Source organism: Dipodomys merriami, unplaced genomic scaffold (assembly GCF_024711535.1).
Source record: "Dipodomys merriami isolate MVZ:Mamm:240054 unplaced genomic scaffold, mDipMer1.0.p SCAF_1, whole genome shotgun sequence".
Taxonomy (NCBI): domain Eukaryota; kingdom Metazoa; phylum Chordata; class Mammalia; order Rodentia; family Heteromyidae; genus Dipodomys; species Dipodomys merriami.
In genome coordinates this window covers 37205567-37216606 of record NW_027202270.1, presented here as the reverse complement: position 1 = coordinate 37216606, position 11040 = coordinate 37205567, and the positions used below count along the sequence as shown (strand labels likewise).

The 11040-nt window shown below is 38.4% G+C and overlaps 1 pseudogene; it reads left to right on the top strand.

The window, feature by feature from the left end:
• Window positions 1–7573: 7573 nt before the first annotated feature.
• LOC138834797 (U6 spliceosomal RNA) lies at window positions 7574–7669 on the top strand (annotated as a pseudogene).
• The last annotated feature ends 3371 nt before the right edge of the window (window positions 7670–11040 follow it).

The window sequence follows — 11040 nt, the reverse complement described above, 5'->3', positions numbered from 1 at the left end:
CACATATACTTATAATCATTTTTACTCTTGCTAAAATAAGGACTTCTCTATTCTTTATATACAGCTAAGTCCTTTATAATTTATATAATAATCATCCTTGTCTCTTTTTTATTATAGAAATTTTACTTTATATGCCCTTTATTCTGCCTTTAAATTTTTCTATTCCATTTTCATGTAAATCTTTCCCTTTCTTTTACTTCGGGTCTGTCCATGTACTAGACATACATTTCAACTAGTGGAAGTATCCACATGCTTAGAGAAAATTGATAGACTGCTTTAAAATTCTGGAAAGACATACATAAACAAAGCCAGATTACAAAGACTGGATTAAATAATTAAGCCTCCAATGTGACGATAATGTTACATGCCAACAAAGTTTAGGGAAACTTTCAGGGACCTGTTATCTCATTTAATAGAGAAACTGATGAGAAATGGATATCTGCAAGTTCTCACATCCAGAGTATTTAGCTTGGGGATTTGCCTACGCATAGAGATAGCTATGATCTTCTCAACATTGTTTTACCAACCTGGCACTAGGCTCCAGGATAATTCCTGGTTCATTTTCCTACCCTATCTGCTAGTGGAGTCTTGCAATTTAATGTGCTGCCTAAGGAATGTGGCCAGTTCTTAGTCACCAAACACACTAAGTTGGGCTATACTTCATTCTCACAGCTTAAGGGTCCTGCATAATCATGGGGTCACATGCCAGACCTGAATTGTATCTGTCAGTAATGCAGACTAAAACACAAGTTTGTTTCACAAAGGCTCTGCTTAGTTCTATCTAGAGGTTCTATCTGGGTATACTAGCCTCAGGTTAGAAGAGTCTATACTCTATCTGTTGCTGGGTCTTACCATGATGGGCTTAGATGAGCAAATCAAAGTCTTGTACTCACTTCTCTGCTCTATAACTCAACAGTATAATTCTGCCCCTCATGAGGTTACCTAAGGTTGGGGGAAGTGGGGATGGGGTTGTTCCTTGGCTAAGGACTGTTCACAGACTCAACTGGAAGTCTATTGTCAGGTGGGCAAAGGTCCTCAGACTGTGCATCATTGGGTTTCATCATGATGCATCCGGTACTGACTGTCACATTTAAGGCCTGTACTTAATTTCTTCTTTCTTCCCCAAGCACGGAGCGTTTGTTTGGGAGCTGTGTTGCTCTGAATTGGGGGGAGTTAGACACTGGCACTGCTTTCCTTTTGACATTTTCATTGTGTCTTCTCTTAGTATTATACTAAAACCAGGCACTATGGTTTCTCACCTAGCTTCATTAGATCTTGTGAAGGAAGTCTAGGTCATAAATGGCCATTCAGAGTTCAGATTGATGTCCCAAGGAGAAGTCACTGCAGAGTTTTATTCAGATACCTCTTGTTCCTGTTTATCATCTTCCTTTCTCTTGATCTTCTTGTTCTTAGTGTTTGTTTTGCTTTTTTTTTTCCTATCCATTGTAGCTTGCCCACTTCCAGTGGAAGATTTCAAGGAGGTGAACAACTCAGAGAAACACTAGTCTATGTATTATTTTGATTTTAAAATGATGTTACAGCCTGGTAGGTAATGATTCTCAGAAAAAAAACGGAAGGGCTAAGCTAATGCCCTTCACATCAAGGGAGGATGATCTCAGAAGTTGCCTGATGCTCACTTGATATAATTCAGAAATAAACAACAGAAAGATTAGCAAAATAATGTAGCTTATAATTAAGAGCTAGCAAAAAGTAATGCAGACTACACTGTCTTTTTTCCCATGTTCTCTTGAGCTATGAAAATAAAATCGTAAATAAAATTTTCAGTCATCCACAGTAGTTCGCTGTATTTGTTATGAAAATTTAAGAAATACTGCTTTCCAAAGTTATATAGAGAATTTATGTTAAGACCATGAAAATAAATTATCTTTTCTACCCTACCCCTCATCTCCTCACCCCCTCTACCCCAATAAAAAGGAAAAGAAACCTGGAGCAGCAATAAGTGTTTTCAGTTTTGGAATTACTTAGATTATATTTCTACACATTTCTGCTTCACAATATAACAATTTAACTCACCATACGATTGTGCTTTTTTAGATAGACTCACAGAATAGCAAAACAAGCATTTGTTTTGCACTAAGCAAGTTTCACAAGGATGGTCTATGCAATTCTAATAGAATCTTTATACAGTTAAATAACTAAGGATAACTTGAAGTTAAAAAAGTGAGGTTAGACAGATTAAATATTTTGTTGACTGTCACTTAGAAAATAGAAGCCTTAGAAAATATTAAAATATGACCACTTTGGAAAGCAGTATGGAGGTTCCTCAAAAGACTTCACATAGATCTCCCCTATGATCCAGCAATCCCACTTTTGGGCATTTACCCAAATGTTTACAAACAAGACCACACTAAAGCTACCAGCACAACTATGTTTATTGCAGCATTATTTACCATAGCTAAGACATGGAACCAACCCAGATGCCCCTCAGTAGATGAATGGATCAAGAAAATGTGGTATATATACACAATGGAATTCTATGCCTCCATCAGAAAGAATGACATTTCCCCATTTGTTAGGAAATGGAAAGGTTTGGAAAAAATTATATTAAGTGAAGTAAGCCAGGCCCAAAGAAGCATAGGTCCCATGGTTTCCCTTATTTGCAATATCTAGTATAGGTATGAGTCAAGCGGAAAAGGTCAGATAATGTGATGTTAGGAAAATGAACCCTTAAATATGTATTTTAATGTTTTCGTTTCTTTCATGCATGTGTTTCTAATGCATTTATAAGATTATTTCTTTGTTGCTTTGTATGTCCCTCCCCCACAGTGTAACCCCCGCTTTCACTATATTTGATGTCAGTATAACATGTGGAGGAGATGGGGACAAACAAGTCGTTTAAGGATTCAGGTGGACCTGTTGCAACAATGAGAAGTACAAAATGTCATGTCAAAACCAGCTTTACAATGTCGGTGTGGGGGGGGGGAGGGGGGTATAATTGGGTGGGGGGAGGGGGGTAAAATTGGGTGGGGGGAGGGGGGAGGCGGGGAAGGGAAGTAAAGGGTAAACAAAGGAGGAGGCTGCAATGCTTGGTAAGAAATGTATGCATTATCCTGCCCATGTAATTGTAGCCCCTCTGTACAGTATGTTCTCAAATAAAATAAAATACAATTAAAAAAAAAAAGAAAATATTAAAATATGGAGCTGACTGAACTCAAGTCAAGATAGTTTTCTTGACCTAAGATATCTGACTAGATGCTATACTGAGTGATACACACTATATCTAGAGCTGCCATACTGAACAGATTTGACTTGGAAGACAGAAAGAAGAGAAAGATGAAGAAATGTATCCTGGTTCAAGCCCATATAAATCTCAGACTTGTCCTCTAGAGAATGGAATTCTTATTGCCTATTTTAAATGGAATTGAATCTTTTGTAAAGATTCAATGAAGTTTGCTAACTAAAACATTCAACATATGCTGGCAAAGGGTAAATATTAAAATGATTTTCTTGTTACTTTGATACTATGCTACCATTTAGAACTAGAATAAATTAACTACATTTTTCATATTTGGGTAGTTTTGAAGTCTTATTTGGAGCTTTAAATAATTCATTCAATGAGTGCCTGTGATGGACCAGGCACTGTTTTTCAGCATTGAGAACACAGAAGCAAACACTTCAGATATCAGCTCTCATGGATCGCACATTTGTGCACTAATTATCTTGCCTTCCTATTAACAAAAAGATTCAAATCACCTCTAGAGAATTAGCTATTTAAAACAAAGTCCAGCTTATCTTTTCCACTCTATTTGATATTAAGTATTTCAAAGAGATTTCTTAATTTTAGCCACACATAAAGTATGCATTTCAGGCATGAAAAGATTAAGTCTTGCTACTAGCTATCTCAAATTAACCCATTTAAATTTCTTTGGCTGAGAATAAGTACTAAAAATCAATTAGTGCCATATAATGGGGCTGACATAACCGTTTTATTCATTCTCTGTATCTTTCACCTAAAACCATCATGTTTTAAAATATGGAGTCAATTGATTTAGTATGGTACATGCACCTTAGCATTAAGAGCACACTAAAATGAACTCTGGTAATTCAGCTCAAAGGAATTCAGACAAAAGGAGTGTGTTTTAAAGCCAACTGTAGTAGCTGTAGACTCCCAGATGGAGGTGATATGTCACTTGTTTATTTATCTACTATCAGAGCAGCAGAAGACAAAAGGAAGTCAGGTATAATATGGGCTATACTACAAGTCTGAAAAATCTGAGAGCTAACACCTTCAGAGTTTTCTTGTACTTTCTTTTGTTTTCATGTCTTCTTCTCTCTTCTGACATTGCAGGAATTAGAGATCATAAAAATATAAATCATTTAAACTGGAGCATTTTTATGAACTTTGGGAAAAATTCCAGGCAGGTATGACTAAGTAATAATGTTGTAGGTAATTTTATTAATCTAATTAATCACTAGATGAACAAAAGTTTTGGAAACTTTTCAAGGATAGTCTGCTAGCACAATTTTAACTGTTCTTTAAGCTGCTTCATCTTTCATGACTCAATACCATGGAAGTTTTCTGTATATCTTGCAGTGTTTTTGATTCCCTCTTAGGTTGTAACAATGTTCAGTGGCTGCTAACACATGATTAACTGCTTAGGTTTAAGTTTTTCTCAGTTATTAACAAAAGAAAATGATCAATTTTGTAGATATAATTTAAGAGGAATGGAAAACTCTTCGTGTTAAAGTAAGTTGACTTTCTTATTTGAAAATGCCTGTCAGGGAATTGGTCTTGATCACTGGCATATTGATGATGCTAGATAGTTTCCATTTACACCTGCAATCTTCTCTCTATCATTTCCTTACAGGAGATTCTTCTAGATGCATAGGTCAATGCAAGCCCCAATAGGTCAAGGTGTTTATTCCCTGGGCTCATTTTTGTGAGATTGCCTCATGCCTGCCTTACCAAAGTTGCAAGGGGAGGCACGACCGTCAGAACTTTTTCTATCTTTATTTTGGTGCTGAGTTCCTTTGTCTTTTCCTATGTGGGAAGAATATAATACCCAGAGACTTTGTGCAGGTTTTAAGCCAAAACTGAAGAAAGTGCTCAACACCAGACCCGTGGAAACTTAGGAGGGAAAACAGTGAAGACCCCCGGAGTCTGCCAGCCGACCTGGCTCCAACACGCCCCAAAGTCGCGGCTGGAGCCAACATAAGGTCCTATGCGGCAGCACAGGTGGGATCCCCGTGGACCCCCACCACCTCTGCGCTAGCTCCCCAGGACACCACAGCTGCAGCCAATCCCTCTTCCTACGGGCCCACTGCCCCAACGACTGGGTGCTCTGCCGGGAGCTGTTCCCTCTCTGCCTCTAATGGGCACCGACCCCAGATTCCCACAGCCTCCAAGGCATCATTCTGCAGGCTCTGCCGACCCTGCACAAGCCTGCCCCGTACCTTGACCGCTGCTGCCAGCATGGTCCAGAGCTGCTGTGGATGGCACCACCTGCGAAGTAGGTGGCCCCCTGGGTGCCGCCACTGATACAACCAGCAGTGTCTGGCAGCCACCCCAAGGCTTCCTGCTGCCACCCACCGCTGCTGCTGCTGCAGCCCAGGGCTGATGCTGCCCACTGCAGACCACCATCCCAAACTCCACCTGGTCTTTCCGGGCCTGGACTCCCCACCTTGTAGAGCGAGACCCTTCTGCTGGTGTAGTCGCCACCCTTCCCCCCACCCTCACCTGGTCCTGCCAATGCTCAGACCCTTCCACTGAGAACCCACCTACACCATACTGGCTGCCACCACACAGGCTCTGTGGTTCAGCGCACCACCAGCTACAGATCTGTGAGTAACCCAATTGGGTTCACTCCCTGGGAATGGCAATTCTCTGTGAGGTCCCAAAGCCCTTTGACCGACGACCCCACCTAAAAGGGAGGGATCACATCAGAAGTGAACACAGAACTAAGCTCTGTCATAAACCTCCTGTGGCTACCTGGGAAAGCTGTGGAACACAGCCCCACATCTGGGATTCTACGTAGCAGTCATCTTTCCTTGTCAAAAGGCCGTCTGGATCCAACCAAGCCACAAGGGAAGCAGACTGTTGCAAAGCATACAAGATTTTATCAAGAATCAGCTTAGAGGACTATGTGTAGAGTCAAGCTCCCCCAAACTGAAAAACAAGCAAACCAAAACATTCACTCTTTAGATTTTTTTTAATGTTTGCTTGTTTGGTTTTTGTTTCTTCATGTTTTGTTGTTTTGTTTTTAGGATTTGCCATTTTACTTAAATCTTGTATTTTTTCGCTATTACTTAGTTTTTTCTTCCACTTTTCAATTTCCTAATTTTAATTTATTTTCCTTTCTTTCCTCTTCATTTCTCTCCACATTGTACTACTACTCCACCAGAGCTAACCTCTCTAGTTCTATACACAAAGTAAGGCCTTCTGTGTATGTAAGCATAATAATTACAGGAATTACCTTAGATTAACCAACTTTCCAACACTTTCAATAGAACTTTTTCTAATATCAGCAATTCTCCAAAATATACACACATAATTTTTTTGCTTATTTTCATCTAAATTTCTAAGCTATACTTTATATAATCTTTCTTCAAATTCTTTTCTACCTCTAATATTTTGAAACAAGGTCTCTATTCTCTTTCTACTACACATACCTCTCCTCTAAGCTGTTCTTAACCCTCTGCTATCATTATACCCATTTTTTTCTTAATTTACTTAAACTCATATCTCTACAAACCTAACCCTTCTCGTCTCCATTTTCTGTAGTCCATTGATCCCTAACAGTTTATAACTGAGCCAATTTGCAGTTGATTCCATTTTGACTGAGTACTGAGTCTGAACCCTACGGTTCAGACTACTTAAAAGCCAAACCCAGATTGTCTCACAAGTTAAAGCTATACATAATCTCCACCCTCAAACCATAACATCCCTCTCCAAGCAAAGAAAAAGAGAGCCAAATAGGGAAACACCTACCCATAATTTTGAAACCCTAAGTTCTATACATCTACATGGCACTGGGTTGGCTCCTGCAAAAAAAGACTGTCCTATAGTCATATTGGAGTGGCTCTTGTCTCCAAATGGGTAGAACTAGCCTCAGAAACACAAGAAACATGGCCAATCAACCAATCCCAATTCCATCTCCACATAAACAAGCTATAGAGCAGTGCCAGAATGACCTAGAAGATAATGTTCAAGATATTTTAAAAGCATGGCTGAATGAAAAGGTGGACACCCTGCATAGAGCTATAAGAGAATGTGATAAGGCCAACCAGAAACTAATAGACAACTTTATGATCTCCACAAAAAAAAAGATAAAGGAGCCCCAACAGAAGGAGAAAGAGTCCAGTGAAAAGATTGACACCGGAGTTGAATGAGAAGTCCAAAAACCAACTCCAGGAGGCAAGGCAATCCATTCAAGACTTAAAAGAAAATCTCAATAAAGAGTCGACCATCATTAAGAAAGACCAGCAGGAAGGAAAGAAGATAAATAGCAAATAAAAAGCATTGAAAACAGAATGGAGGAGGCAGAAGATGGTTCAGACTCCAGACTCCATAGAGAAAATGCACATAGATATTCAAAACAAAACCAAAATTCATGTGCTCGCTTCAGCAGCACATATACTAAAATTGGAACAATACAGAGATTAGCATGGCCCCTGCACAAGGATGATATGCAAATTCATCCATATTTTAAAGCTGACCAATTAGAAGGAAAAGAAAAAAAAAAACAAAGTAGAAAGTCTCGACAGTAGGTTAGACCATGCAGAAGATCAAATCTCGGAGATTGAAGACAACCTAGATATTATAGAGAAAGAACATACAATGATCCAAGACAAATCCAAGAAATATTATAGATCTATTCAACATTTGGAAGACACCATCAGAAGGCCAATCTGAGGATAATGGGTGTAGAGAGCACCTAGAGACAGAAGTTAATGGGCTAGGAAATTTGTTTAACAGGATCCTAGCAGAGAATTTCACAAACATGCAAAACGATAGGCCTATTCAGATACAAGAAGCTTTTAGAACCCCAAATAGACCAGATCAGAACAAGACATCCCATCGTTACATTATAATCCACACAGGATCAAGGAAAAGATCCTTAAAGCTGTCAAGGAGAAAAGATCAATCACCTATAAAGAGAAACCAATTAGAATCACCTCAGATTTCTCAGCAGAGACAATTAAAGCAAGAAGAGCCTGGAATGATGTATGCCATGCCCTAAAGACAAACAACTGTCAACCAAGAATACTATACCCAGCTAAACTCTCTTTCATAACCAAAGGTCAAATAAAAACCTTCCATAGCAAAGAAAAACTGAAACAATGTATCTCCACCAAACCAGCCCTACAAAAGATACTTAAAGATGTCCTACACATAGAAAACCAACAAGACCACAATAAAGGCCAAGAAACCACACCCAATCTGAGAATCCAAGAACCATAGGAAGAACCCAGTTGCCGCAGCCCCCAAGAAAGTGGATAAAATGACAGGAACTCCCAAATACCTCTCAGTCCTATCTCTCAACATTAACAGACTTAACTTCACAGTGAAGCGACATAGACTGTCTAGTTGGATTAAAAAGCAAGATCCTTCTATCTGCTGCCTTTAGGAGTCACACCTTGCCATAAAAACAAACATATTGAAAGTGAAAGGCTGGAACAAAATCTACCAGGAAAATGGACCCCATAACAGGCAGGAGTTGCAATCCTAATATCAGATAAAATAGACTTCAAATTAAAATTCATGAGAAGAGATAAAGAAGGTCGTTATATAATAATTAAGGGATTTCTCTTTCAGGAGGATATTACAATTCTAAATATCTATTTGCTAAACAACTGACAACCCAAATTTATCCAAGAAACACTACTTTCTCTCAAATCTCACATAGATCCAAAGACATTAATTGTTGGGGACTTTAACACACCACTTTCCCCACTAGATAGATCAATTCAGCAAAACCTCAACAGAGAAACTGCAGATCTAAACAACTTCATAGAGCAACTAGATTTAACAGACATCTACCAAATATTTCACCCAGCAGCATCAGAATACATGTTTTTCTCAGCAGCACATAGAACATTTTTCAAAGTAGAACACATTTTAGGTCACAAAGCCAACTTGTCCAAATTCAGAAACATTGAAATTATGCCTTGCATTCTCTCAGACCACAAGGGAATAAAATTAGAACTCAATACCAAAAGCCATGAAAGAAAGTCCTGCAAGACATGGAGGCTGAACAACACACTGTTGAATCACCAGTGGGTCATGGAATAGATTAGAAATGATATTCAACTGTTTATGATATACAACAAAAATTAACACACAAATTACCAGCTCTTCTGGGACATAGCAAAGACAGTTCTCAGGGGCAAGTTTATAGCTCTGAGTTCCTACATCAACAAATTGGAGAGATCTGAAACCAACAATTTAATGAGACATCTGAGCCTCCTTGAAAAAGAGCAGCAAGATAAACCCCAATCCAGTAGATGGAAAGAAATAATTAAAATTAAATCAGAATTAAATGAATTAGAATACAAAAAAAACCATACAAAGAATCAACAAAACAAAGAGTTGGTTCTTTGAAAAAATTAACAAAATTGACAGACCCTTAGCAAATATTATCAAAAAAAGAAGAGAACACACCCAAATAAATAAACTCAGAGATGAGAATGGAAACATCACCACAGAAACAACCAAGATTCAGAACATTATGAGGGAATACTTCTTAAACCTTTATGCTAATAAGTTTGAGAACTTGGCAGAAATGGACCTTTTCGTAGCAAATATAGACATGCCAAAACTAAACCAATGATGAAAAACTAAAGCCATTTCCTCTTAACTCAGGAACAAGACAAGGATGTCCACTCTCTCCACTTCTCTTCAATCTAGTAGTAGAATGCCTAGCTACAGCAATAAGACAAGATGCAAACATAAAGGGGATCCAAATAAGGAAAGATGAAGTAAAGCTCTCCCTCTTTGCAGATGACATGATCTTGTATTTAAAGAATCCCGGAAAACGGCTCCATTCATCATAGCCGCACAAAAAAATAAAATACCTAGGAATTAACTTAACCAAAGAAGTGAAGGCTCTCTATGATGAAACTTTAAAAACCTGAAAAAAAATCAAAACAAAACTTAGAAAGTGGCAAAACCTCCCATGCTCCAGGATTGGAAGGATCAACATAGTGAAAATGGCAATACTTCCCAAGGCTATTTACAAATTCAATGTGATACCTATCAATAGTCCAACCTCATTCTTCAAGGAAATAGAGAGGCAATCCAAAAATTCATATGGAAAAATAAAAGACCCTGAATAGCAAAAATGAACCTTAACAGAAAGAACAGTAATATCAATACCAAATTTCAAACTCTACTACAAAGCCATAGGAATCAAAACAGCTTGGTACTGGCACAAGAACAGACCTCAGGACCAATGGAATAGAATTAAAAACCCAGAAATAAACCTACAGACCTATAGCCATCTAATCTTCGATAAGGGAGCCAAAAAAAAGTAGAATGGAAGAAAGATAGCCTCTTCAGTAAATGGTGCTGGCAAAATTGGTTAGGTACTTGTAGAAAAATATATATTACCCTGCACCAGAATCAACTCCAAATGGGTCAAAGACCTCAGAGTCAAAGCAGACACCCTGAAAACATTACAGGATGGAATAGGAGAAACCCTAGGTCTCCTTGGCACAGGTCGAAATTTTCTTAATAGAGACCCTGAAACAAACAAATCAAAGAAAGGTTGGACAAATGGGATTGCATGAAATTGTAGAGCTTCTGCATGGCAAAGGACATAGCTAGCAAGATCAATAGAAAGCCTACGGATTGGGAGAAGATCTTCATTAGCCATACAACGGACAAGGGTCTTATATCTAAAAAAATACCTGGAAGTCAAAAAATTAAATCCCCCAACAACAAATCCTCAAAGAAACAACTGCCCAATAAATAAGTGGGCTAAAGACTTAAAGAGAAACTTCTCTGAAGAGGAAAGAAGGATGGCCAATAGAGACATAAAGAAATGCTCAACCTCTCTAGACATAAAGAAATGCAAATCA